The 25,860-nt window shown below is 42.6% G+C and overlaps 1 long non-coding RNA gene across 1 annotated transcript in view; it reads right to left on the bottom strand.

The window, feature by feature from the left end:
- Window positions 1–4,108: 4,108 nt before the first annotated feature.
- The window catches only part of LOC125097292 (uncharacterized), a 56,479-nt gene continuing 34,727 nt past the window's right edge, over window positions 4,109–25,860 (bottom strand). Inside the window, exons 2-3 of the long non-coding RNA XR_007126524.1 lie at window positions 8,873–8,937; window positions 4,109–4,697 (exon numbers count right to left, since the gene is read on the bottom strand). This is a non-coding gene — a long non-coding RNA (uncharacterized LOC125097292). The remainder of the gene's footprint in view (window positions 4,698–8,872; window positions 8,938–25,860) is intronic.

The raw sequence follows: 25,860 nt of genomic DNA, 5'->3' as shown, positions 1-25,860 counted from the left end.
ACTTTGTGTATTTTCTTCTATCATTTGGGCAGTGATATAAACTCTCTGTAGGGGACAGAAGGAACTCCTTAAAATTTTCAGTTATACCTTTCTATAACTTGTGGGGGGAAATTGTGCTTTAGAGGTATATACCAAAGTACAGATCTATAAGGAGATCTTTTTGATTTTCACAAATCTATTACAGTCCTTGTTTTCTAACTCTTCCCCTAGGTTCTAAGATAAACCAAGATAAATTCCATGTCCTCACACAGACAAGTTTAACTTGTTGTCTTCAGGCTGTCAGCTCAGGAAAGGAGCTGGGAAGAATGTCCATTTCGCAGACCTTAGCCACAGCGTCGGGCAAACCTGTGACATGCCCTCAACCTGTGCCAACAGGATCACCACTCCTACCCCAAAGTGAAGGAAGCTCCTGCTGCAGCCTGCTCAGGGGTTAGCTGTAGGCAACTGGGGGCTGGCCTCCAAGGACCCTGCCCCCCTCACATGGGGGTGATTAACACAGGGCCTCCTCCCCTGTGGAGAGTTAATTAGAAATGTTACACTTCAAGAGGAAAAACAAGAGTAATGGAAAAGGCATCTGTGTGTGACCAAAGCTTAACTGAAAACAGGCTTTCTCTTCTCTCCGTCTGGGAAAGCAAGGAGCTGCTGCCAGGCAGAGAGCAAGCAGAGATGCTCATCTGGGGATGGAATGACATGGGTGTGTGTGTGTCTGTGTGTGTGTGTGTATACACGTAGCAGAGTGGGAGGCAGATCAGGGGTGGAGCTGGGAGGGGTGCAAAAGAAAGGTTGGTGTGAAGAATGTGGAATGAAGCAGTCTGTGGTGAGGAGGTAGAGGATGGGTTTTTGAGGAGGGGGATACCCTTTCTACTTCCTTTTGTGGCTGGCTAGGGTGAGGAGGGGAGTGATGGAGATAGGATAAACCAGAGTTGTACCTGGTGGCCTCCCAGAAAACTGGGGCTTTTGATGAACTAATTAATGCATTCCTATCCAGATAAGCCCACCCCCTCCCTGGCCCCCTCCTCACTGCTTCTCTTGGCTGCCCTTCTATTAGCCTCTGCCACACTGATCTTATTTTTATAATCATTCCCCCCCTCTCTGCCCCAAACCAAACTTATCAGGACTTGAAGTTCGAATGTTGGAAGTGGAGACTCCTGGCTTGGTAAGTCTCTGCACCCAGTCTATTGTTTTCAAACACATTAATTCCATAAACTTTTACTGAGCCCATTCCGGATCGGAAATGGTGCCAGGCCCTGGAAATAAAGACCTAGTCATGTTCCTATATACTAATGAGAGACAGGTAAATGAGCAATTGCAATACACGGTAATAGAAAGACTCAGGACATCCCAGAAGGGCACCTGGCTCTGTTTTAACAGATGATATCTGAACTGAGTCTTGAATGCTGAGTGGGAGTTGTAGGCACAGAAGATTCAATTCAAATTCCAGCACTTCTTCCCAGTAAGGGGAGCCCCAGTTTGGTCACCAATGTAATGTCTCTAGTAACACCTACCCCAATGGTGGTTCTAAAGATTATAAAATAACATGAACTGAAAAGTGCTATGTATAGCCCAACTTTCTGGTTTCTCAGTCCCAGTAGCCTTCATCTACATTCTCTTCTCTGTCAGCCCCACCCCAGTGACCACAATTGAAACTACTCAGCACTCAGAGGCTCAACCTCTAAGATCCCAAACCAAGAAAGTCCCTGTGCCTAAAGCTCTCACTTTCCCACTTCTCTCCCACTCACACCAATGCTGAACTGGCTCTGTTCCCCTTTGTGAACTTGAGTCCCTTGATCTTCCCCCTTCTTTCATCTGCCCCCATCACCTTATTTGGCTTTCTCCCCAAGAGCCTCCCCCCACACATTAGCCAGGAAGTGATTCTCTTTGGCCTCATCCACCCTATTGCCTTTTAGCTTCCACAATTATCTACCCAACTCTTACTCAACTGCACAGTCTTCATATTCCTGCTCCTGGCATTTAAGCATACTGGAGAAAATCCAGACTGTGTAATTCCATTATACTTGCATGCTTTCTAATCCCTACTGGGCCCTTGCTATTTCTTAGTTATCTTTTTATTTTTTTCTATTGAGAAAAAAAAGTTAATGTATGTAAAGGGCCTAGCACTTAGGCTGAAACATAGGAGGAGCCCCATATGTTCACTTGTCTTCCCTCTTTCTCCAATTCCTTATCATATTACCAATGGTGCCTAGTCCAAGCCTCTTTCAATTTTCTTATATCTCTGATTTCCTTCAGCCCTCAGCTTTTGCCATCTCATGTAAGCTTGCTCCACTTTCCTAATTCTTGTGTTTGTTAATTCAGAGCACGTGGCCTGTTCTAATCATGTTGCTAAGCCTTGGTTTCCTCTTCTGGAAAATGGAAATTATAATAGAGATGACTAAAAAGTACCCATGCCATTGAACTGTTCTAAAAATTAAATGAGATAGATAACATGTGCTTAGGAAAGTATCTTTTACATGGGGCACTCAAAAAATGTTAATTGCCATGATGGTAATAATTTTTGATGTATTTTGAAGCTTTTTTTTTTTTTTTTTTAAATCTTCCCTCTCTCAGAGAAATAGAGTTGGTAAGAACAAACCTGTGCTCTAGAGTCTATCCTTTCCCAATCCTTGAAAGACTTTACAATGAACCTCTTACTTCTTTAGTCTCTTTCTTTCCTTTGGCTTCTACTTCTCAATCTGTAAACATGTCAAGTCTTCCTTATTCTTAAAAAAATTACAAATTAAAAATGATGTTTCAACTCTGCTACCTCCTCTAACTTCCTACATCTACTCCTCAACTGTCAAACTTGTCCAAATGGTATTTATAATGACAGTATTTTTCTCTACCACCCACCCACACTTACTCATAAATCTCTGGAAATCTGGCATTGACCCTCAGCAGTCAACAAAGCCACAAATAGCTTTTTAAAAGATCAATGACCTTTTATTCACCTTTATCCTTCTCATCTCTGCAGCATTCTTTGATGTTGGTTATCTAGTCTTTAAGGAACTCTTCTCTTTTGGAGTGCTTGATTCTCTTCTTTCCTGGTTGTGCTCCCTCCCCTTTGATGATCCATTTCTATTTCCTTGTCTGGCTCCCGTTCCTTGTGTATATACTTGAATGTACATGTTTCTGTGAATCAGACCTCATTCCTTTTTTTCTTGCTTTACACTATCTCCCTGGACAAACACATCTCCTTCTATGACTAATGGTTGCCCTGGTGATACCTCTCAAATCTTCACCTTATTAGCACAACTATTCTGAAAAATACTTTGGCATGATTTTGAAGAGTTGAACATCTGTATGCTGTATGACCTAGCAATTCCATTCCTAGGTATAAGCCCAAGAGTAACTCTTACCCACATGCACCAAGAGACACATGAGAAAATGTTCATAGCTCACCATTCAGAATAGCAAAAAAATACAAAAACAAAAATAAAAACAAAAAAACCTGGAAATCCCTCATACACCCAATGACAATAGGTAATAGAAACTGAATTTTCACACAATGGAATGTTATATAGTAGTGAAACTTAATGGTACTTAACTACACATAACATGTCTGAATCTTATTGACATAAGGTTGAGTGACAAAAACAAGTTCCAACAGACATCATAGTATTACCTCTTTATAAAGTTCAAAAACAAGCAAAATCAATTGATTTTTTAGACAAGAATATAAATGTAATGAAACAGAAAACAAAGCAAAGGAATTATAGACAGGGATTCCGGATCATGGTTTCCTCTGGGGTGGAAGCATGGGGCATGGATGTGGACCTGTATCCAAGTAGGTGTGGATTACAGGTAACAGTTAGTTGGGTTATAGGTTCAGTGTTCATTATATTGTTAAAGGTAAAATATATGAAATAAAGAAGGTCGTGCATGGATCAATGATGAAGAAAATTTACTTCTAACCTCTCTCCTAAACTCCATTTCATATTTTCATCCTTCCTACTTGGCATTTCATTTATTTCAGTAGTTCTCAAAACTCAAAATGTGAAAAACTCACTTCATATTCATCTTTAAATCTGCTCAGTCTCCTTAATCTCAAATTTTTATAAACGACCTTCACCTCCTCTGAGGCAATGTGGCCTATGCCTAGACTTCTAAAAGGCTCTTTGTTTCTTCTTATTCAGCTCCTTGCCAAGTCTTACTTTAATCCCCAGTAACATGCATCTAAAAAGAGGCAGAGCCAGAATTTTGACCCATATTGTCTGTTGCCACAGCCTATAATTTTAACTACCTATGTATAGATGATACTGGATCCAAGTGACCCCTGGGCAATGACCTCTGGCACAGAGGCCTGACAGATTACATGCACTTCCCATCAAGGAAGCTGAGGCACCAATCTGCTCTTTTCATAAGCCTCTACCTTCTGTTGAGCTCTTGCCTCTCCAAATCCAGGCTGCTGAGCACCCAGGCCCACCCCCTGAAGTCCTGCCCAGTGTTCTGGCTTTGACAAAATTTGCCAGGCCTGCTGGACAGCTCTTAAGGCCACCCTGTAGGGAGGAGGGCTACACTAGGTTCAGTGTTGGTGGGAATAAACAGCTCTTGTGAGTAGCTGGGATCAAGGTGGCCCCAACCAGATGGAATCTCTGGCTTTTTCTTCTCTTGGGCGGTGCCGAGCAGCAATCTCCAAGAGCGACCATAGAGTACAGACTCAATGGGTTCTTACAGGAGCAATGGGGAGGATAGGCTAGAGCCTGGAGAGAGGAAGGGGGTCACAAACACAGCGTCAACAGCCACTCTCTGCCTGGAGAAGTGATTATTCCTAATAAGGGCATGGCAGTTCCTGTTTACAGTTGTTCCAAACATCCCTTACACCACAGCCCATTGCAAAATATGTGCCAAGGCCCAGCAACCTTTTCTGTTTGAGGACTCCTCTGACTTTATAGCTGGTTAGGTCTGCAACCTTGCTGGATTCTGGCCTCTGCTCCTTTACAGAATAGGCACATTTTCTCCATGCCATGCCTCTTAGCCCAAATGCTCTGCCTTCTTTTTCTTTTGTGTGTACCAGCATGGCTCCCACTGTGGGCTTAAGCTCATGAGCAATGAACACCTACAGATGTCTGGCGAGATCATTAGCATTTCTTCAGATGTCTGGTCACCAAACACAAGAATTCTTCAAAATGCATAGTAGGCAATTCCTAAGAGATTGCCTAGAGACAGCGAAATTATGTAATTCAAATCCTACAGCTTCGTGTTATGTGAGAGGTTTTTCCTGGCTCGCTATGCTGTGCAGGAGGAAGCAGATTCAGCACAGGGCATGAGGGGATGTCAGGATGTAGAACGAAGGAAAGTTCTCGAAGAAAGTTTTCTTTCTTTAGGCAGTTTGGGGAAACCCTGTTTTTGTTTATGTGTTTGTTTATTTTTTCCTGAGACACTCAACACACACTTATGAAGGATCTACAGTCTAAAACAGCGCTTTTTCCAGTACTGCTATCTTTTCAAGGTTTTTAAAGAGCTAGATTCTTGGTTACTAATTTCTTTAGTGGCTCAGTTGGTTAAGCGACTGCCTTCAGCTCAGGTCATGATTCTGGAGTTCTGGGATCAAGTCCTGCATCAGGCTCCCTGCTGGGTAGAGAGTCTGCTTTCCTCTCTGATCTTCCCCTGCCTCATGATCTCTCTCTCTCCCTCTCAAATAAATAAAATCTCAAAATAAATAAATAAATAAATAAATAAATAAATAAATAAATAAAAGTACTTCTTATGGCAATGAAAGAATAGGAAGCTGTTATCATATCTTTGGTGACAGGAGCCTGGGCTCTGGAGTCAGCCAGGTCGTGTGATGTCAGTTCTGCTGACAATGAACTCTGGCATCTTAGACAGGAATGAAATTCTCAATCCCCAGTGTAGTGACTAAAACAGAGAATAGTGGTGAGAATTAAATGAGATAATGTACATAAAAGCCTTAGTATAATTAGCATTATAATGATCAATAAATGGTGGCCATGATTATTAATATTGTGACCTCATTCATCTGGAACTCAGCCCCAAACTAGAAAGTCAAATGAAAAAGGTTTCTGAGCAGCTAAACTTAATGTCTGTGGGATGGAACAAAAATACTATATTCACAGAAGAGGTTCTCATTTTGAGCCTATTTAATACTGTATGTGGAACTATATCAAGCTAACAGCAGGTGCGGAACAGCCAACTAAACAGGGGAGCAGGCAGAGAGCACTGAAGTGTGAGAGCGGAATCCCGACGATTGGTAATCAGAGCTATAGAAACAAGACAGAGAATTACAACCACAATTAAGAAGCACTTCGAGGGCGCCTGGGTGGCTCAGTGAGTTAAGCCGCTGCCTTCGGCTCGGGTCGTGATCTCAGGGTCCTGGGATCGAGTCCCACATCGGGCTCTCTGCTCAGCAGGGGGCCTGCTTCCCTCTCTCTCTCTGCCTGCCTCTCCATCTACTTGTGATCTCTCTCTGTCAAGTAAATAAATTAAAAAAAAAAAAAAAAAAAAAGAAGCACTTCGAATAGGGTAATTTATTGAGTACCCACCGGGTGATGGATCATCTACTGGGTGTATTGGGCATATGGTTTAACTTAATCCACACAGCAATCATCTGCAGGGTGTGTGTTTATCCCTGATATTATGAAGGTAAATGTGGAAGTTCAAAGAATTTAAGAAATCTGTCACAAAGGGCACCTGGATGGCTCAGTTGGTTAAATGACTGCCTTTGGCTCAGGTCAAGATCCTGGAGTCCTGGGATCAAGTCCCACACTGGGCTCCCTGCTCAGCAGGGAGTCTGCTTCTCCTTCTGACCCTCCACCCTCTCATGCTCTAATAAATAAATAAAATCTTAAAAAAAAAAAAAAAAGAAAAGAAATCTGTCACAAAGTTAGGAAGGGGGTATGACTTCAGAGCCTGCCTGCATGTAAAGCCCATACATTTCTGATACTTCACACTCTCTCCCCATATAGCTTTTTAGATCTCTAAACATCCAGAGTCCCTCTTTCTTTCCTTCCTTTTTTCCTTCTTCTCTCTCTCCCCCCTTCTTTTTTCCCTTCTTCTATTCATCCACTTGATCAATGAATCGCAAGATACTTTAAAAAAAACAAAAACTTATTTTGGATGATTTTAGACTCATAAAAAGCTGCAAAAATAGCTCCCATGTACCCTTCTTCTGGGTTCCGCCAACAATATCAACTTACATAAGTATAATCCATTATCAAAGTGAGGAAATTAACATCAGTATGATGACATTAAATAGACTACATACCCTTGGATTTCACCAGTTTTTGCATGTACTTATTTCTACACATCTCTTATTATAGCATAGTCTGTAACTGGTGTTCTTCAAGTGAAATTAAGTTTACGTAATAAGAAAAAAAGTTATACTCCTTAGGGAAAGATTTCATTCAAAATCACTGAAATAAAGTTTGGATATTTAAAGGATAAACCCTTTGCTCCCTGAAACACTTAGCTCTTTAAAACAACGAATTCAGGGCACCTTGGTGGCTCAGTGGGTTAAGCCTCTGCCTTCGGCTCAGGTCATGATCTCAGGGTCCTGGGATTGAGCCCTGCATCAGGCTCTCTGCTCAGCGGGGAGCCTGGTTCCCCCCCCCCCCCCCCCCCCCCCGCTCTCTCTGCCTGCCTCTCTGCCTTCTTGTGATCTCTGTCAAATAAATAAATAAAATCTTTAAAAAAACCAAAAACCAAAAAACAACGAATTCGCCAAAGCATTCTAGATAGCCAGAGGTGACTATCTATCGTTACTCTTCAGAATACTGTGGAACTGGCAAAGTCCATAGTGATACAGAAATCCCGTAAAGAAGTAGTTTTGTTCAAGGTGTCCAAGTTTAGCTGTGAAGAGGTTTTCCCGCCATGTTATGTTACTCTTCAGTTTCCAGATGCATTGGGACACCATATTACACAGCGTGGGTGGAATATTTGGAAGTTTGGCTATCTCCTCAATTCCTTCCATGTGTGCCATGGAATTTAAGTGCTGGAGTCAGGCATTTCTGAATACATTTTCCATATGTAGATTCACCACTACCCACTGAAGCACACACATCTGATCCATTTAATGGGGTGTGAGATGACTCTTTTCTTTCATCCTGAGAACATTTATGATGATCAGAAGTGAGACAGACTGGTGTGCTAATTCTGATGTAGACATGCCCAGGCCAAGACAGCCAACTGTTCCTGCTGGTCTCTGGGAGGGACACCAGTCAAGAACTCCTTTGACGAGGGCTTTCAAGCTCATTCTCCTCTCTTTCTTGTTGGTGGTGTGAGAACCTTCAGGGCAGCCATTTTCTCTACCAAAATGAAAAAAGAAAAGAATCCCTAGTGCTATCATAGAGAGATGTCCCACAAGACTTAGCAGGTAGGTTTCAAACTGACCCTGGCATCTTCACTCTCAACTGCTTTCCTCCTCTATAATCTCCAGTTTTTCGAGTCTCACCACCATTCTCCAAGAAGCTGAGACCTGAAATTTTTAATGGTGTTCTTAATGTAGGCTTTTCCTTTGCCCTTCACATCTGTACGGGGGTAGTGCTGTTGATTCCATCTCTTGCTCATCTCTCCTCTGTCCTGCTGTTTCCATTCAAGCTCACTTGAATTTTGGGCAGGCAGGAAGCTGGCCACTTGCCTTTGCCACACTGTAAGCCCTGAGGGAGACTACTGTATCTTTGCCACCATTGTGGCCCTGAGATGGTTATGCCACGCTTGACAGATGGCAGGCCCTCCAGTAAAACTGACTGAGTGGTTAACTCAGCTGCTGAGTATCATTCCTGGGGGACTCCTTCCCTATGCAGGGCTCTGCTCCTTGCAGGCTGGGCTCTAAGCCTGCAGAAGAAGGAGGACAATGGGGAGGAAGGCCACGTGGCCTGGCGAACACAGACCTCCCTATGCCTCTGCTTCTTACACTTACATAGGCCACGGCTACCTGCCCAGCAGCAGTCTTCCATTCTCCTGCAACCCCAAGCTTCCACGTCCCTGCATTGGAACAGGTAAGAAAATTATTTGAGTTGACAGCCGTGGGTCCAGGTGTCCTGATATCTATTCTCTGCAATATGTAGTCACTCCTCACTCAATAACTGTTCACTGAGTTTCTCCTTCGTGTTAGGCACACCACAGTTTTTCTTTCATTGGAATCTCTTCTTATATTTTCTATTCCTCACTCATTGTGCTTACACAAGATATTACAAATAAACCCTGTGTATCTGCACATCGACATTACTTTGAATCTCACCCACTCCAGTCATTTCACCTGTAAGTATATCAGTACTCAGAGACAGAAGTGGTAGTCCTCAGTTTTTAAAGCCAATTTGGGATGGGGCCTTAACAAGCCACATGGGACATCCTTCATTCCTTGCTTCATGTCCCACCTGAGATCAGTTAGATCACTGAAAATCCACCTCACAGATTACAACTTTGAGCTGCATTCTGGTGGATTTTCTTTGCCAAATACTCTCAAACTTCAAAAGCTGTCTAACACCCTAAGATTTATGCCTTATCTGCTTAAGAAGATAATCAGGCCACAGTCAGGCATTTTGCAGGAATACACATTGAACATGCATCTCAGGTACTGGCTGTAAAATATGCTTGGAAGTCTCCAGACAGATTAAGCTTTGTCACCATTGGGTATTGGAAGGGTCACAAATTCCAATCAAGTGTGGCAGCCTGTGTCTGCCGAGCCTGGGACTTGCAGCTATGCTTTGAGTCACCGAAGAGACAGGGATTTGAGCTTGGGCTGTCCTAGCTCTAAACCCCTTGAGCCCTGTGAAATTAGGATTCTGGAAAGGCCCTCAAATCTTTTTGTGTTAAAGGCAATGTGTTTTTGGAAAAACACCACTTCCTGTTTTTTACCCTGAAAGCAAGGTTTTTAAACTTCCAAGTAATGCTCATAAAGTTTCTTAAACATCAAACAGGTCTTGCATAACAAAATTTTGATGATTGAAGGGTAAATAAATCCAAAACACATGCATTAAATGTCCCTTAAAATACACAGGGTTTTAAGATTATGAGGAGAAAGTGCTTGACAAAAGCGCACTGGGTTTCACGAAGCCCTGAATGTTTGAAAAATAGGATGTCCAATGAATTCCGAACAAAATCAGATTCTTCTATCTATGGCAGAATGCTGTGAGCCACTTCTCTGTGTTTCAAAGAGAAAGGGTCTGCCTAATCCTGGACAAGATCAGCCCCCACCCCGGCAAGTAAAACCATGCGATGTGAGCCATCGTTTTCAGCGCAGAAAAGAGGAGTGAGGTAATGGCCACAGCTGTGCAGTCAGCCCTCTGCAGTGGCTTGATTTATAACTGCTTTGGGAGCCTCATGATATTACATCTCTTGATTTTGTGTACACATAATGTCTCAGCCTTCCCGCCCCATGAATGTGTTAGGTAGTATTAAAGGTTTTTCCACTGGGGCATGTAAGACCTTGGCTCTGGGCCCAGCGAAAATTCAGCCACCCCTTGGGGATTATAATTGAGGTCTAAATAGAACTTGGCATCATCCTAGGGTCTCTCAATCAACTAACATTAAATGCCTACTAGAGCAAGCCAGTACTAAGATGGGGTGGGAGTGGGGGGGTTGGAAGTTTCTCCAAACGGCTTAAAAAAGTTCAGCAACTCAGAAGATAAAGTCTCAGTTTTAAGCAGCTAATGCTATAGCTGAGGGGCTAAAACACATGGAAAATTATCAAATGCCACTAGGCAGATAGAGATAAGGACTGCTGAACTAGGAAGGCTCTTTGAAAGAGGAGAGATTTTTTTTGAGGGCCTTGAGGATTAAGTTGCTTCATTCGTTTGTGAGATGTTTATTGAACACCTACTACATGTAATACACAGGGTTAGTACCGGGATGCAGCAGTGAACCAGACAGGCCTGGTCCTTGCCCTTGGGCAGCTTGCATTTGAGTTGGGAAGATAGGCATCAAACAGCTAATTACATCACTTATCCTTAATTATAACTGTGAGTGCTAACGAGGAGGAGCACGAGGGTACTGGGATAAGCCTCTCGCAGAGGCATTTGACCAAAGCTACAGAAGCTGAACTGTCCTAAACCCTTCGTCCTAAACCCTTCACCACCAGCTTGTTATAAAGGTAGAATCTCAGGCCCCTCTCCAGTCCTAGTGAATGAGAATCTGCATTTTTAACTCAGTGCCAGGTGATTTTTACGGCACATTAGATTTCTAGCAGTATGGAGGCAATACAGTATGCAGCGGAAGCAGAAAACTCCTGGGTCACACAAGTGTTTAAATATCTAAGTGGAACAAACAGGGGTGCCTGTGTTAAGCGTCTGCCTTCAGCTCAGGTCATGATCCCAGGGTCCGGGAACGGAGTCCTGCACAGGTTCCCTGCTCAGCGGGAAGCCTGCTTCTTCCTCTCTCACTCCCCCTGCTTGTGTTCCCTTTCTCGCTGTGTCTCTCTCTGTCAAATAAATAAATAAAATCTTCAAAAAATTAAAAAAAAAAAAAAAAGGAACAGACGGCCCTTTTTCTTGGATGACAGTTGTACACCCGAGTCGAATGTGGGGAAGTCTGTATCTCTGGCCTAGATGCTGAAGGATACCCAAAGTCAGTTAATGGGCCCCTCATCTTTGCTTCTTATGAGGGACTCTTTGTCTGTCTGTATCTTTTTTTCAGTTATGCATCTACTGGGTCAGGATCCCTTCATATCCCTTCATGTTCCAAAACAGGAGATCTACTCCGTTTGGCATCAATACTTCCCTCCCTCCACTCTTAGTGCTGGCTAATGCTTTCCAGATGAGGTGCGAGCAGCTGCTAATTGTACTCGGATCAGTCTTGATTTGTGTTTCAGTCAGCAAGGCACCTCACTAATGGGTCTGAAACTTGGCAGTGGGCCTGGGACCAGTGTCAAAGGAAACAGATCCGAAAGACACACTGAGAAAGGCAAGGAGACAGGGAATGGATAGAAAAAGTTTGGAGGATGAAAAGAGGGGGGAGGAAATCAAAGGGACAGAAGAGAACTAGAGAGCCTTTTGGGGAAATCAACTGAGAAACTGATCTGGAAAAGATGTGGAAGGGGAGAAAGGCAAACCCAGGAGAAAGGTGGGGGAGGCAAAGGGGCAAGGAGCAACGGCATCCGCTGAGAGGCGGCAAGAAAATCAGACTGCATTTTGTGATGTGATTCCCAAATGCTAATGTTGCCTGTGGCTCCTCACGTGTACACTGTACATGGGGAATGTCAGATAGGGCAACCCCCACATTTCTGGAGGCGGTAATCTGATGCCTTTCTCTTCTCTGTGGCCCCCAGCTTTCCAAGGGTTTGGCAGGGAGCACTGAACTCTGACAGCAGCCGGCAAGTGAAGTCTCAAGTTCCAAGTCTGACAGAGTCCTGGGCCCCAGACACACCTTGGTTTTATGAGCTGAGGCCTGAGGAAAGACCTCTCCTGGCTTGAGCTCTTGGAGCCTGCCTTCCTGGAATTGAGTTGGAAAGGGGCCCTGTTAGGGGAAGCTGAGAACTGAGACCTAAGGCCTCTCTGAATTAGACATATTCATTGTAAGTATTAAAACACACACACACACACACACACACACACACACACACACCCCACACACACCCCTACCTCTATAAGAGGAAGGAAATCCACTTGCCAATATGAATTCCAAACCGCTGCACATGCAAATCTCTGTGGGGGGGGGCGGAAAGAGAGGGAAGGAAACGGGGGAAGAGATTAGCAGAGGCACAAGAACAGAGAACAGACAGGACATTGCCAGTGGGCAGGCTGAGCTTTGCTTGGGGCATCAGTAAAGTAGTGGGACACCCACCCTAGCCTCCAGCAAGAAACAAATAAGCCTGTGTTGTGAAGAAAAAAATTACTACTTCAGAAAAAAAAAAAAAAGCATTTGTGTTCCTATGTTCAAGTTCAAAAACCTGTAGACAAATGTTCTCAGCAGCACTACTCACAATTGCTGAGAGATGGAAACAACCCAAATATTCATCAACTGATGAATGGATAAACAAACTGGTATATTCACAAAGTGGAACATTATCCCAACATATAAAGAAATGAATGCATGCTGAATGAAGGCATCAAAAGCACTGGTGCGTGCTACAACTGCGATAAAACATGCTGGAAAACATTACGCGGAGTTGAAGACGTTAGATGCAAAAGACCACATATCGTACTTGATTTACATGAAATATCTGGGAATGGCAAACCCAGAGTGACAGGACATGGTTCAGTTATTGCCAGAGGCAGGGAGAGGAGAGGAAGTGGTGGGACTTCTTAATGGGTACAGAGTTTCCATTTGGGGTGATGTAAAAGTTCTGGAACTAGAGAGTGATGATGGTTGCACAATACCATGAATGTATTTAATGTCACTGAATTATGAACTTTAAAATGGTAAATTTTATGTTGCGTGTGTTTTACAATAAAAATGCAGAAAAAAAAAGCACTGAAATAATCATCACTGGGAAAACCAAAAAGCAAAAATGATCTGTTTTTCCCTAAACTTGTTTTATAGTCAGGTACCGCTTTTGAGTTACACTTGGAGGGGCCTTACTATAAGGTCTGGTTTCCTATGTCCCTGAACGGGAAAGAGAGATGAAGAAGTTTTGAGGAAGAAAGGAAAAAGGATGATGAAGACAGGAGGGTGGGGGGGAAGTCAAGGAAAGCCAGCTCCGTACAGGGTAGGACATGCATGCGTAGGGACAGCTGCAGAGGACAAGAGGCCAGGAGGAAGTGGGGAGAAAGAGGCTGCTGCTGTTGTTTCACTTAGAGGAGGAAGAAATCACAGACAGAAGAAAGGAGAAACAGAGAAGAAGACAAATCTTAGAGTCATGCCAGGCAGCATGGAAGAGAAACTAAGATGAGCTAAAAGAGATGCTTAAATCAAAACAGCAGAAAGACTATACAAACTTCAACTCTTTGCCACCAGTCCCCCCTTTTATTTCCCATGATGCATACAGCTGTGAAGTGCTGGAGATCTGGGGGCCAGAATCTGACAATGGGAGTTCTGGAGAGATAGTTCCTTCCTCTCCATAGGGTGACCCTTCTTAACTAAGCCTATTATCCACTAGTAGTCAGTCTCCTGTCCCTGTGCTCCCCATCCTGGGGTGTGATGAAGTGGAGACCAGATGAGCCTCAGTCAGCGACACGGTAGAGAGAGCTGTGACCCTAGCGGGCAATAAGGATCAAGATCATTTCGGAAATCTCTCCCAATTCTGCGCTCTTGTGTGTGAATGGTTCCAAGCCACACAAGTGTGCCTAAGAAAAGGAGGTTGGTCAGTGGCTTAGATGATCAGTCCATGAGTGTTTACCACATACACACATGTGCTTTATTTAAAGGAGGACTTGTTGGCAGGGCCTTATTGTAAAGAGTTGTTAGATGAAAGGACGGAGGTTGAGACTGTAACTTTCTGACATTATTTCCAGGGAGTTTGTATGTAAAGATTTTTAAAACTATTTTTTACTTTTGAAAATAGACACGAAAAAGATGAAAATAAAAATCACCCACAATGCCACCACTTTGCTGGAAATATTGACGCATATTTACCTCTACTTGGGACATGCACATGACTCTACTGAACAGACTCTTTCCTACGTGTATTTCTTGTAGGTCATTAAATAGTCTTTGACAATATTATAATGTGTGTGTTCAAGAACTTTATGATAAAAACAAAACAGGCAGACAGGAGTGAGATGGTGATTTGGGACAGGCAGTATGGGTTTATTCTGCAAAATAAAGCATGGTGTTCCATCCTGTTTTGCAAAAACCACTAGCCAGAAATGATTCTGATGAGGAGAAGTGCGTTGCACACAAAGATTATGCCTTCAGCCTCAGGCCTGGAAAGAGGATAGCACAGACCTACAACCATCCACAGTGGACATGAAGCATGAGCAAAAAATAAACCTTACTGTTGGAAGCCAAACACACATGCATGCACAACATACAAAGGACAACAAGACTGCCTGCATTTTCTAAGGCTTCAAGGAAGGGCACCTGTGAAAGAAATCTGCTTCTGGAATCTGGGTCCTTTGCAATGCATATCTGCTAATGTATTTGAATCATGCGGAGTGCAGGGTTTTCCCAACTGAGTCTATATACTTTGTAGACAAAGCTTGTCCTTTAACTGTATGGGGAATTTAGGGGATGTTTCACTTCCTATGTAAGGAAGAAGCTTGTGAAGGGCCTACTGGTACTTTATTCCAGGCAGAAGAAAATGGACATAGCAGGTGTCCTCCTAGGCACTGTTTTGCAGACGCCTGGTCTATGGAGAGGTTAGGAGGAAGAATTCAGAGACTAGGAAGCAGAAACTGCTTTCTGAACACTGGAATAAATGCCATTGACTTGTGCAAGATGCTGCTCAAGTAAAAGGTCAAAGCCACCCCTACCCACAAGGCCATGCTTGTAGCTACCACTGTACAGATGAGGAAGGCTTTGCTCAAGTTGCCTGCAATTTGCAGCCTTTGTCTTTCTCCCCCTCTTTAGGCCCCACTGCAGCCCAGAAGCACACAATTGGAGGCTGATGGGCACAACCATTCACCCCAAAATTGGGGTTTGGGAGGCACGATCTTTCACAGGCTAGGAGGTAAGTACAGCCCTGGAGAATCCCATTCAAGTGATGGCACAGTGTCATTCAGGCCCTCTAGTAACATGATGAGTAGGTGATCTTCCAGCGGCCTCTCACTGCCCTCAAAAGGAATCCCTAAATCTTTATCATGGCTTGCAAGGCCTATGCGGCCTGCGCCATGAGGCTCCCTCCAACCTATGATCTTATCCCCTACGATGCCACACTTACTCCCTTGTTTCCAGCCACTGGGGCCTCCTTGTGGCACCCAGGATGTTCCTGCCTGTCCCTGGGCTCACTGTGCCCTTTGCTTTGGACACTTTTCCCTCTGTGTTTACATTGCTCCCTCCCTCATCTCACTCTAGCTCTGGTCAAATGTGCCATCAGAACCAATGAAGCCTTCTATGACTATTCCATCCAGAACAGCATCCTCCCTCCACTACTGACCTACTGGCAGTAGGGGTAAGTATGAATAGAGCCAGCAAAGGGAACAGACAGATACAGAAGGAGGGAAGACATATATAAACACATAAATATAGAAACATGTATTTAAAAATACATATATATCTCATTTATCATCTGTCACCACCATTAGAATATAGGAGAGGTACTAGGAGAGCAGGGACTTTGTTTTGTTCACTGCTATATCCCTGGCACCTTAAATAGTACCTGGCACTCAGGGTTCAGTGAACAGTGCTGAATTAATGAATGGGCACTCTTCTCTTTTCATGCTGATTACCCTTACCTTTCAGTCCATAACTCAGAGCCATTTCTCTTGGGACTCCTGATCTCTACTTGCACTTAAGCCTCAAGTCACTGCCATAGTTTCAGATAGAAAATGTCCTCAAATGACCTGAATCCCAAATCAGGAACAGAGGTCAGGATCTGTCTATAGAATTCTTATGGATATAGCTGCTTCTCCATTTGGGCGCTGCATGGTCCTTATCTATCCTGAGTCCCTGACTCAAATGAATCCCTTCCTCTCTCTTCCCAACTCAGAAACAGGTGGGGCTCTCTTAAAACCAGTGGAGTTAGCCATGTCTCACCTGTGTGGTAACTGATGTCCCAAATGTGTCTTTGTTTTTCTTGTTTTGTTTTGATTTTTTTTAAACAGATTTTATTATTTTTTTTCTTTTTCATACTGAGTTTTTGCTTTTTTTTTTTTAAATTTTATTTTTTATAAACATATATTTTTATCCCCAGGGGTACAGGTCTGCGAATCGCCAGGTTTACACACTTCACAGCACTCACCATAGCACATACCCTCCCCAATATCCATAACCCCACCCCCCATCTCCCAACCCCCCTTCCCCCAGCAACCCTCAGTTTGTTTTGTGAGATTAAGAGTCACTTATGGTTTGTCTCCCTCCCAATCCCATCTTGTTTCATTTACTCTTCTCCTACCCCCTTAACCCCCCATGTTGCATCTCCTCTCCCTCATATCAGGGAGATCATATGATAGTTGTCTTTCTCCGATTGACTTATTTCGCTAAGCATGATACCCTCTAGTTCCATCCACGTCGTCGCAAATGGCAAGATTTCATTTCTTTTGATGGCTGCATAGTATTCCATTGTGTATATATACCACATCTTCTTTATCCATTCGTCTGTTGATGGACATCTAGGTTCTTTCCATAGTTTGGCTATTGTAGACATTGCTGCTATAAACATTCGGGTGCACGTGCCCCTTCGGATCACTACCTTTGTATCTTTAGGGTAAATACCCAGCAGTGCAATTGCTGGGTCATAGGGTAGTTCTATTTTCAACATTTTGAGGAACCTCCATGCTGTTTTCCAGAGTGGTTGCACCAGCTTGCATTCCCACCAACAGTGTAGGAGGGTTCCCCTTTCTCCACATCCTTGCCAGCATCTGTCATTTCCTGACTTGTTAATTTTAGCCATTCTGACTGGTGTGAGGTGATATCTCATTGTGGTTTTGATTTGTATTTCCCTGATGCCGAGTGATATGGAGCACTTTTTCAGTGTCTGTTGGCCATCTGGATGTCTTCTTTGCAGAAATGTCTGTTCATGTCTTCTGCCCATTTCTTGATTGGATTATTTGTTCTTTGGGTGTTGAGTTTGCTAAGTTCTTTATAGATTTTGGACACTAGCCCTTTATCTGATATGTCGTTTGCAAATATCTTCTCCCATTCTGTCAGTTGTCTTTTGGTTTTGTTAACTGTTTCCTTTGCTGTGCAAAAGCTTTTGATCTTGATAAAATCCCAATAGTTCATTTTTGCCTTTGCTTCCCTTGCCTTTGGTGATGTTCCTAGGAAGATGTTGCTGCGGCTGAGGTCAAAGAGGTTGCTGCCTGTGTTCTCCTCAAGGATTTTGATGGATTCCTTTCTCACATTGAGGTCCTTCATCCATTTTGAGTCTATTTTCGTGTGTGGTGTAAGGAAATGATCCAATTTCATTTTTCTGCATGTGGCTGTCCAATTTTCCCAACACCATTTATTGAAGAGGCTGTCTTTTTTCCATTGGACATTCTTTCCTGCTTTGTCGAAGATGAGTTGACCATAGAGTTGAGGGTCTATTTCTGGGCTCTCTATTCTGTTCCATTGATCTATGTGTCTTAAACAGATTTTATTTTTAAGTTATCTCTACACCCAATGTGGGCCTTGAACTCACAACCCCAAGGTCAATAGTTGTGTGCTCCACTGACTGAGCTAGCTAAGCACCCTGCCCCAAATGTTAATGGACTTTATCACATATCCAGCTGGTGATGGTGCCAGGCAGCAAATGAGCATCTCCTCACCTGTACCATCTTGGCTCCCACACAGAGCTGTGACTCTGAGTATAATAAACCTACTCTATCCCTGAGCTCTCACTTCTAACTCTGCTCCAAGATTCTGTCTATGACATAGATACAGTCCATGATCTTGACTTGAAATGACCTGGCCTCCTGGCACCCAAATCTCCTAGTTCTGATTCCTGTGGCTTCCCATCACTCTGTTCTTCTGGACCCAAGTAGCTCCATCATTCATCTTCCTCCAGCTCAAGCTCTGGGAGCACCCGATGATTGAAGGTAATATCCTTAGAGTGACCTACCATGTATCACCCAATGGGTTCTGGCCACTACTCTCAGTTTAGAACCTTGTGTACAAAGGGCATGGTTTCAAATGCCCTAAAAATAAGAAGACCAAAGATAGGTCTTAAGAGCCTGAGTGAGTAGGGTTCCTCAAAAGTAAGTCAAGATACTCTGGTCCATATGTGGAGTTTGGATTGGTATGTGGCCAGCTTCTCTGCTCATCTGGTGTTGTAAGGACACTTAGAGAGGGGCTGTTGCTTCTAAAAATTTGGATGCTGCCATCTTCAGAATTGCCCTTCCTGGCTGGTGGAGGTTTTTCAATCCTATGGGAGGGCAGCTTTTCCTACTTCAGGTACCTATCTAGAACTATGACCTCATCTGGAGGAAGGAGCTGGGACCCTTAAGTCTGGAGACTGTGACTGGGAAAGGGGTAGAGGGGGGAGAGGCAGAATGGTCCTAGCTCGTTATAGGTGCCTCATTACACACATCTAAATTTGGCTCTCTCTCAAGCCCTGTTCAACCAAGGAGTGCACATGCTGACTGACTCTCTTCCAAGCCCTGCACTCTCTATGACACATTTTTTTTTTTAAGCTGTTAAGAGCTTTTCCAGAATCTTCTTCTTTGAGGACAAACAGTAATGCTAACATATGTAGAGAGGCAGCATATAGATGTCCAGCAAGATGTGCCACTGTGACATGCTGAGAGAAGAAATTCAAATGTTTATGCATGCATGTCACCAAAGCATTTTAGCATCCTCCTTTCACATACACTTAGCCTGCAGAGCTGTGGGCCTGTTCACTTGCCCACTGCAGACAAGTAGATGGGCTGGATGTCAGAGTAAGTCCAAGCCCTCTTCCTTAGCAATATAGCCACAAGTAGAGAAGATGTGAATCCAGATTCTCACTCATTCCCCACCCCTCCATGCTTTGATTCCTGGTCACTGTCTCACTTGTACCAGCCACATAAGAAACAAGTTATTGACACCCAATATAATGCATGAATAAGAAGGTAATTAAAAAATCCCTATCAGAAGGATTTTCTAAATATGAAGCAAAACCTAGAAACCAGAAATGGAAAGATGAACACGTATGACTACATCTAAACCGAGCATCTTTGCAAGGTAAAAATACTTGATAAGCAGAATCTAAAGACTCATGACCTACTGGGGGGAAAATGTGCATCTTACATCACAGATAAATATTTAACTTCTCCAACAAATAAAGAACTTGGAAAATATCAACTAAAAAAAAACTGCCAACCTAAGAGATGAAACAATAAAGGATATAAATAGATATTTAACAGAAAGGAAGTTACAAATAGCTCTGAAATGTGTAAAAGATGAAAAATCTTATTCATAAGAGGAACTAATTAAATACTGGAACTAATTAAATACTATATACTGGTAGACAATTTTTTACCGATCAAATTGACAAAGTCCAAAAAGTTTGATTATCCGTGTTGGTGAGGGTTTACAGAAATAGACATGGCCATACATTGCAAGTGGAAGTGTGAAAAAGTATATTTTATGAACGGAAATTTCGCAATACTTATCACAATCACAGGTGCTTATATCATTTGACTCTCTTCTATGAATTTATCCTAAAACATACTCTTTTCTGTGACATGATTCATATACAATACCATTCATTGCATCATTATTTTAAAAAAATAAAAGTTGGAAACAACTTAATTGTCCATCAGCTGAAGGTTAAATTATGATACGTTCATGCAAAGGATCATTTTGAGCTAAAAAGGAATGAGAATACTTTTCATGTGTTGAAGGATTTTTAAGTCATATTAAGTGAAAAAAAAGGGGTGCAAAAAACTGTGGCCGTCTTTTTATGGAACAAAGTGGGGATATGGGTGTAAGTATTTACATGTATATAGAGTTGTTCTGCAAGGATACACAAAACCTGGCAAAGTTGGTTGCCCAGAGCAAGGGAGCTAGGTTGCAGATGTGAGGGAGATACTTCATGTATATATTTTCAAGCTGCCTAAATTCTGTCCCAAGTGAATGTATTATCTCTACAAAAAATTTTCTTAGGCAAGTTATCTTTGTTTTTGTAAAATATCAATCAATCCAATCATCAGCTTCAAAAATTAAAATCCTGGATAAAAATCCTTTTAAGAAATGCAGCAAATAACCTTCTAAAAATTCACTATTTTTTTAAACTAATGATTGGATAATGGAGAGAGAGAGATGGTGTGTGAGAAAGTGGGAAGAACAGAGCCATCTAGAAGGCTGGTGAGGTCTGATGGGGAGTTAGGTAGGACAGGGAAGGAGGGAGACGAAGACGGGGAGAGAATCACAGTCAAGAGACAGGCAGAGCCAGCAGTTGCAGAAGCAGGGGCTGCAGTGGGTGAAAATGCTGCTGCTGCACCTTGGCGTTCACTTCCGGGTGTGCATCAAACTGTCCTTTGTTACTACTGCTCTTTGAGACTCAGTTTATTTTTCCTTGGACTTCTTGGGGTTTCTCCTGTGTATAAGGAATTGACAAAGGCTTGAGAAATTTACTTAGGAAACATGGAGGTCCTCTGACCCCACCAGAGAAAATAAACAAGCATAAAGTGGTACTTAAGGGAGGGTAAAAGAGCTGTGACTTCATAGTATGGGGTTATATCAATAGTAAGAATGGTGGCTATTCGGTGGGCATCAGATGTATCTATATGTGCACATGTATCCTAAGGTATGGGAATAATTTAGAATTCCACACAATTTACTTCCATATATTTTGCTTGTTAGTACTGATGACTTGGTTCCCATAATACTTTAAACAAATCTCCATTTTAGAAAACATCACCTATAACTAGAACAGTTTGCTTATGGATTTTCGTTCATGCGTGCTAGTGTGTGAATTTTCTGAGAGTAGCGGGTTTCTTATCTTTTATTCCTGCACCTAGCACATCATAGGTAAATACGGCCTCATTTAACTGCATTTGTTTTGTTATCATTTAGGGGTTCTGTTTGGCTGCATGTCACACAGACCCAACAAACAGCGGCTTAAACAAGACAGGACTCACATTATAAAAAGTACAGAGGTGGCAGGCCGGGGTTAGCGCAGTGTGTGCGGGGATTCACCGAGGATCCAGGTAGCTTCGGTACCTCTGGCATTCAGCCATGCTTCTCATGGTGAAAGATGGCGGCCAGACGTCTGCACGAATCTCCGGAAGGGAAGGGAGGAGCAAAGGGCAAGAGGCCAGAGTGGCGTGATTACCCAAAGCGCAACGCATTGACCTCCACTTGCATCTCATTGGCCCAAAGTGGATCATGTGGCCTCTCCCAGCCTCAGTGGATTCTGGGAAACTTGAGTGTTTTAACTGAGAGCACCCCTGCATCCCTTAATAAAATTAAGGTTCTCTTAATAAGGAAGTGGGGAATAATGAGTAGCAGTATTGGTCACAAGTGTGTAAAGGCGAAAAACACAAACACATTTCCAACTGTAAAACTTCTCTCTCATTTCTGTATTTCTCTGACTATAGAGTGGTGGCGGTGAGGTTCCGCTCTCTTGCGAATCCCAGCTGGTTCAATTTGACTCTGGACCATCAGAGACCCTGCATTACCTTTCTCCTACCACCCGCCTCCTACTGGGGTGATGTTCTTGGCATATTCTAAGACTCTAACTAAAATAACATAATTACCCGGGGGCAGTACATTCCCTAGACTCTACAGGCTGTCTTCAAGGTTGGGAAATTTCCCAGGGGCAAAACTGAATGCAAATTCCTTCTCTCTCTTGCTTTGCTGCATTTCTAGCCTCTCCCCACAGCGCAGCAGTCCTCTGTGGATTGTATCATGGGATTGTCTCTATCAGTGGATTTCTTACAAACATCTGGCGGCAGAGCCTTGCCTGTTCCAATCCTCTGAGCCCTCTCAGGCCACAGGCTTTCTCCTGGATAGTCAAGTGATCCTTCCCCTGAGTCCGGGGAGGAAATTTGTGCTGGGCTTCTGTACTTCTCTCCAAGCAGGGGAAGGTTGTTTATTGCACATAATTAATGGACGGAGAAACTGGGCCTAATTTATTTTACTCGTACGAATGCAAGTCCATTCTTTCCAGAGAAGAATGTGTGTCTTTGCCTCACCCAAGCCAACTCACAATTTCCCATAAGGAGTAGATACTCATGCCAAAGGTGAGGGGAAGGAACAGTTCTCAAAAACTCCGAAAGGGAAACTAAACATATTCTTAAAAGAAATCATGTTTCTGTTCTAGTCATACCATCTTAAATATTTTTTGTGATCATGTAAAATTAGTATTAAAAGGCATTTAATGAAGGCATTTAATGACGGCTATGCAGTACAGACTGGATTTCTATGGCATTTCATAATTTTCTAGCTTAGATCAGGAAGTCAAAGTGAACCAGGATTATTGAGCTTTACTTGCACAACCAAAGCTAACTAGAGAACGGCACATTTCAAATGCCTGGCTAGTGTATACAGTGTGCTAGGGACAGTGATCAATTACAAAGGCTGTGACTCTGAGACCCTGTCAAACTGCATTTGCCAAATTCTTTGTAGATGGGTTTTAGGAATTCTTTTTTTTTTTTTTTAAAGATTTTATTTATTTGACAGAGATCACAAGTAGGCAGAGAGAGAGAGAGAGAGGAGGAAGCAGGCTCCCCACTAAGCAGAGAGCCCGATGCGGGGCTTGATCCCAGGACGCTGGGATCATGACCCGAGCAGAAGGCAGAGGCTTTAACCCATTGAGCCACCCAGGCGCCCCAGGAATTCTTTAGAGTAGGTCAGCAGAACCTATATCCTTCTCATTAATCCTCTACCAGTAATAGTCACATGTCTATGCAGAGGTAAGAGAAGATAACAGAATGGGAAAAGCATGGCTTTTAGACTCAGCCATATGTTTGGAATCCAGTTCTGCTCCTCATACTGGGGAAGTGATCCCTAGCAAGCAACATGGACCCTTTCTGCCTAGTCTCTTGGGTCTGTAATCCCGACTTGCAAGATTGTTGTTATTGGATAAAAAACTCCTGACTCATACGGCACCTGGGTGGCTCAGTTGGTTAAGCATCCACCTTCAGCTCAGGTCATGATCTCAGGGTCCTGGGATCGAGCCCCATGTGGGGCTTTCTTCTCAGTGGGGAGTCTGCTTCTCCCTCTCCCTCTGTGCTCTCTCTCTCTTGCTCTCCCTCAAATAAATAAATAAAATCTTTAAAAAGAAGGTCCTGACTCATGACAAATGGTAGTTATAACCAATATACAAAGCATTATTCAGTGTTTAACTTCCTTGAAACCTGCTCAAAAGGAGGTGGGCTTTGGCCTTAGCACTATCTCCCTTGACATGAATACTGCTGTCATTGACTTAGTGTGTGTCTGACCTAACCCATATCCTCCCACTTACTCTTCCTAGAACAATTTCTCCCAGCCAGACATCATCTCCTCCAGGAAACTTTCCTTGCGTGCCAGTACTGGGTCAGGCACCTGACTGCTCCCATAGGCCCCTGGGTCGGCTCTCTGGCAGCCCTTAACTGACGGTGTTCTAAATGTTTGCCCACTCTGGGAACTATGTTTTGCTTTGTTTTGACAGTGCCAGGTCATTTTAGCCACTCTTTTTAAAAAACACTTAATTGAGCTATAATTTTAAAATAGTAAAATCTACCTATCATCAGTATACAATTCAATGGGGTTTCAGTAATTTTACAGAGTTGTGCAATTATCACCACATCTAGCATCAGAACAATCCCACCATCCCAAAGAGACCCCTTGTGCTACAAAATGTAGTCACCCTATTCCCCAACCCTAAGCAACCACTGATCTTTCTATCTTGATAAATCTGTCTTTTCTGGACATTTCATATAAACGGAATCACACAATATGTATTCTTCCGCATCTTTCTTCTCTCACCTAGCATAAAGCATTTGAGGTTCACACACATTGTAATCTGTGTCAGTAGTTTGTTCTCTCTTCTTGAGGGTTGGATTCCAATGCATAGATACACAGAGACCGAATTCTATGCCCTACTCCCTAGTCCGTGGCTAATTCAGTGCCTGCACATTATAGTAAAAGCTGAGAAAATGTTTGTTGCTTTTATTAATATCACACTGTGATAATAGTAAAGTTAGTCTGACACTAGTAATGCATGCAGTAACGAGGGGGAGAGACAAGAACACACAGATACCTGTGACATGTTTTGACAATGTCAAGTCATTACCTGAAGAGGTGCCTCAGTAGCTTTTTACCTTGCCACTTCACCTTATGTGGATTTTTAAAATTCTGAAGTGAGAAACATCCCTCCCTTCCTCTTCCAGCTGTTTTGATTTTATTTTTGTCTCCTCCATGTCAAATCTGAATGCTCATATTTGTCCCAACAAAATGGGTGCCTCATAATATTAAGTGATGATTTATTTACTTATTCAGTAATTATGAATTGGGCACCTACTGTTTGCCTGGCATTATTTTAGGTGCTTGGAATACTTGAGTGGACAAAACAGACAGAGATCTCTGTCTTCCTGATAATGAATGTATTCACATTTGAGTATCCACAATATCTGTAGTATTTAAGAATTTGGCCCACAAAAGCCTTGATATGCTTTTCAGAAACTATTAGACTTGAGGTCAAAGCACAAATAAACCACATAGGAGGAAATACAGAATACTCAACAGATAAACAGATCAGCCTCAGTAATATTGAAAAAATGAAAATAGAAACATCACTGAGGTTACTAGAAACATTATACAATTTTCAAGCCATCAAAAGAAATAAAAAATATTACATATGATATAGATGGGTTAAGGAAAACAAATGTTCATCAGTTGCTGGTGCCTTATAAATTGGTTGGGTCTTTTAGAATCTGATTACATCACTGATTAAGAAATTCCCCCTTTTTTTTTTAATGAATGTCCAAAGGAAATAATTTAGGGAAAATATATGCCAAAGTTATTAATCAAAGGAAAAATACTGGACATAGTCCAAATATTCTATTGTTCGGGCGTAGATGAGTAGATACAAAAATAAATTTGGTATGATAGAATGGAATGTTCTTAGCCACTAAAAAAATTAAAAGACTCTATATGATATACAGAATATTTATACAAAACAACACTAGTTAAAATAAAAATATTATGGATGAAGCGATTACACCTATATAAAATATGTATCAGAAAAGAGCATAAAGTGATACACATATTTGTATTTAACAAACCTTTTGTGACATGTATAATGAATTCTTTAAAGTCAGTAGCCACTCCTCTGCCCTTGCCCCCATACACTGAAAAGTCTGATGTCCTTGCAAAATACAATAATGCAACCCTACCTTCTCCTTTTACAGTTTTGCGCATCAGTAAATGAGAAGGACATCTATTCCTATGTGCCGCACCCAGGCCCTGTCCATCAGATTCTCCTGG

Source organism: Lutra lutra, chromosome 1, assembly GCF_902655055.1.
Source record: "Lutra lutra chromosome 1, mLutLut1.2, whole genome shotgun sequence".
In the NCBI taxonomy this organism is placed as follows: domain Eukaryota; kingdom Metazoa; phylum Chordata; class Mammalia; order Carnivora; family Mustelidae; genus Lutra; species Lutra lutra.
Note: the sequence above shows the minus strand (reverse complement) of the source record. Positions and strands in the feature narration are given on the sequence as shown.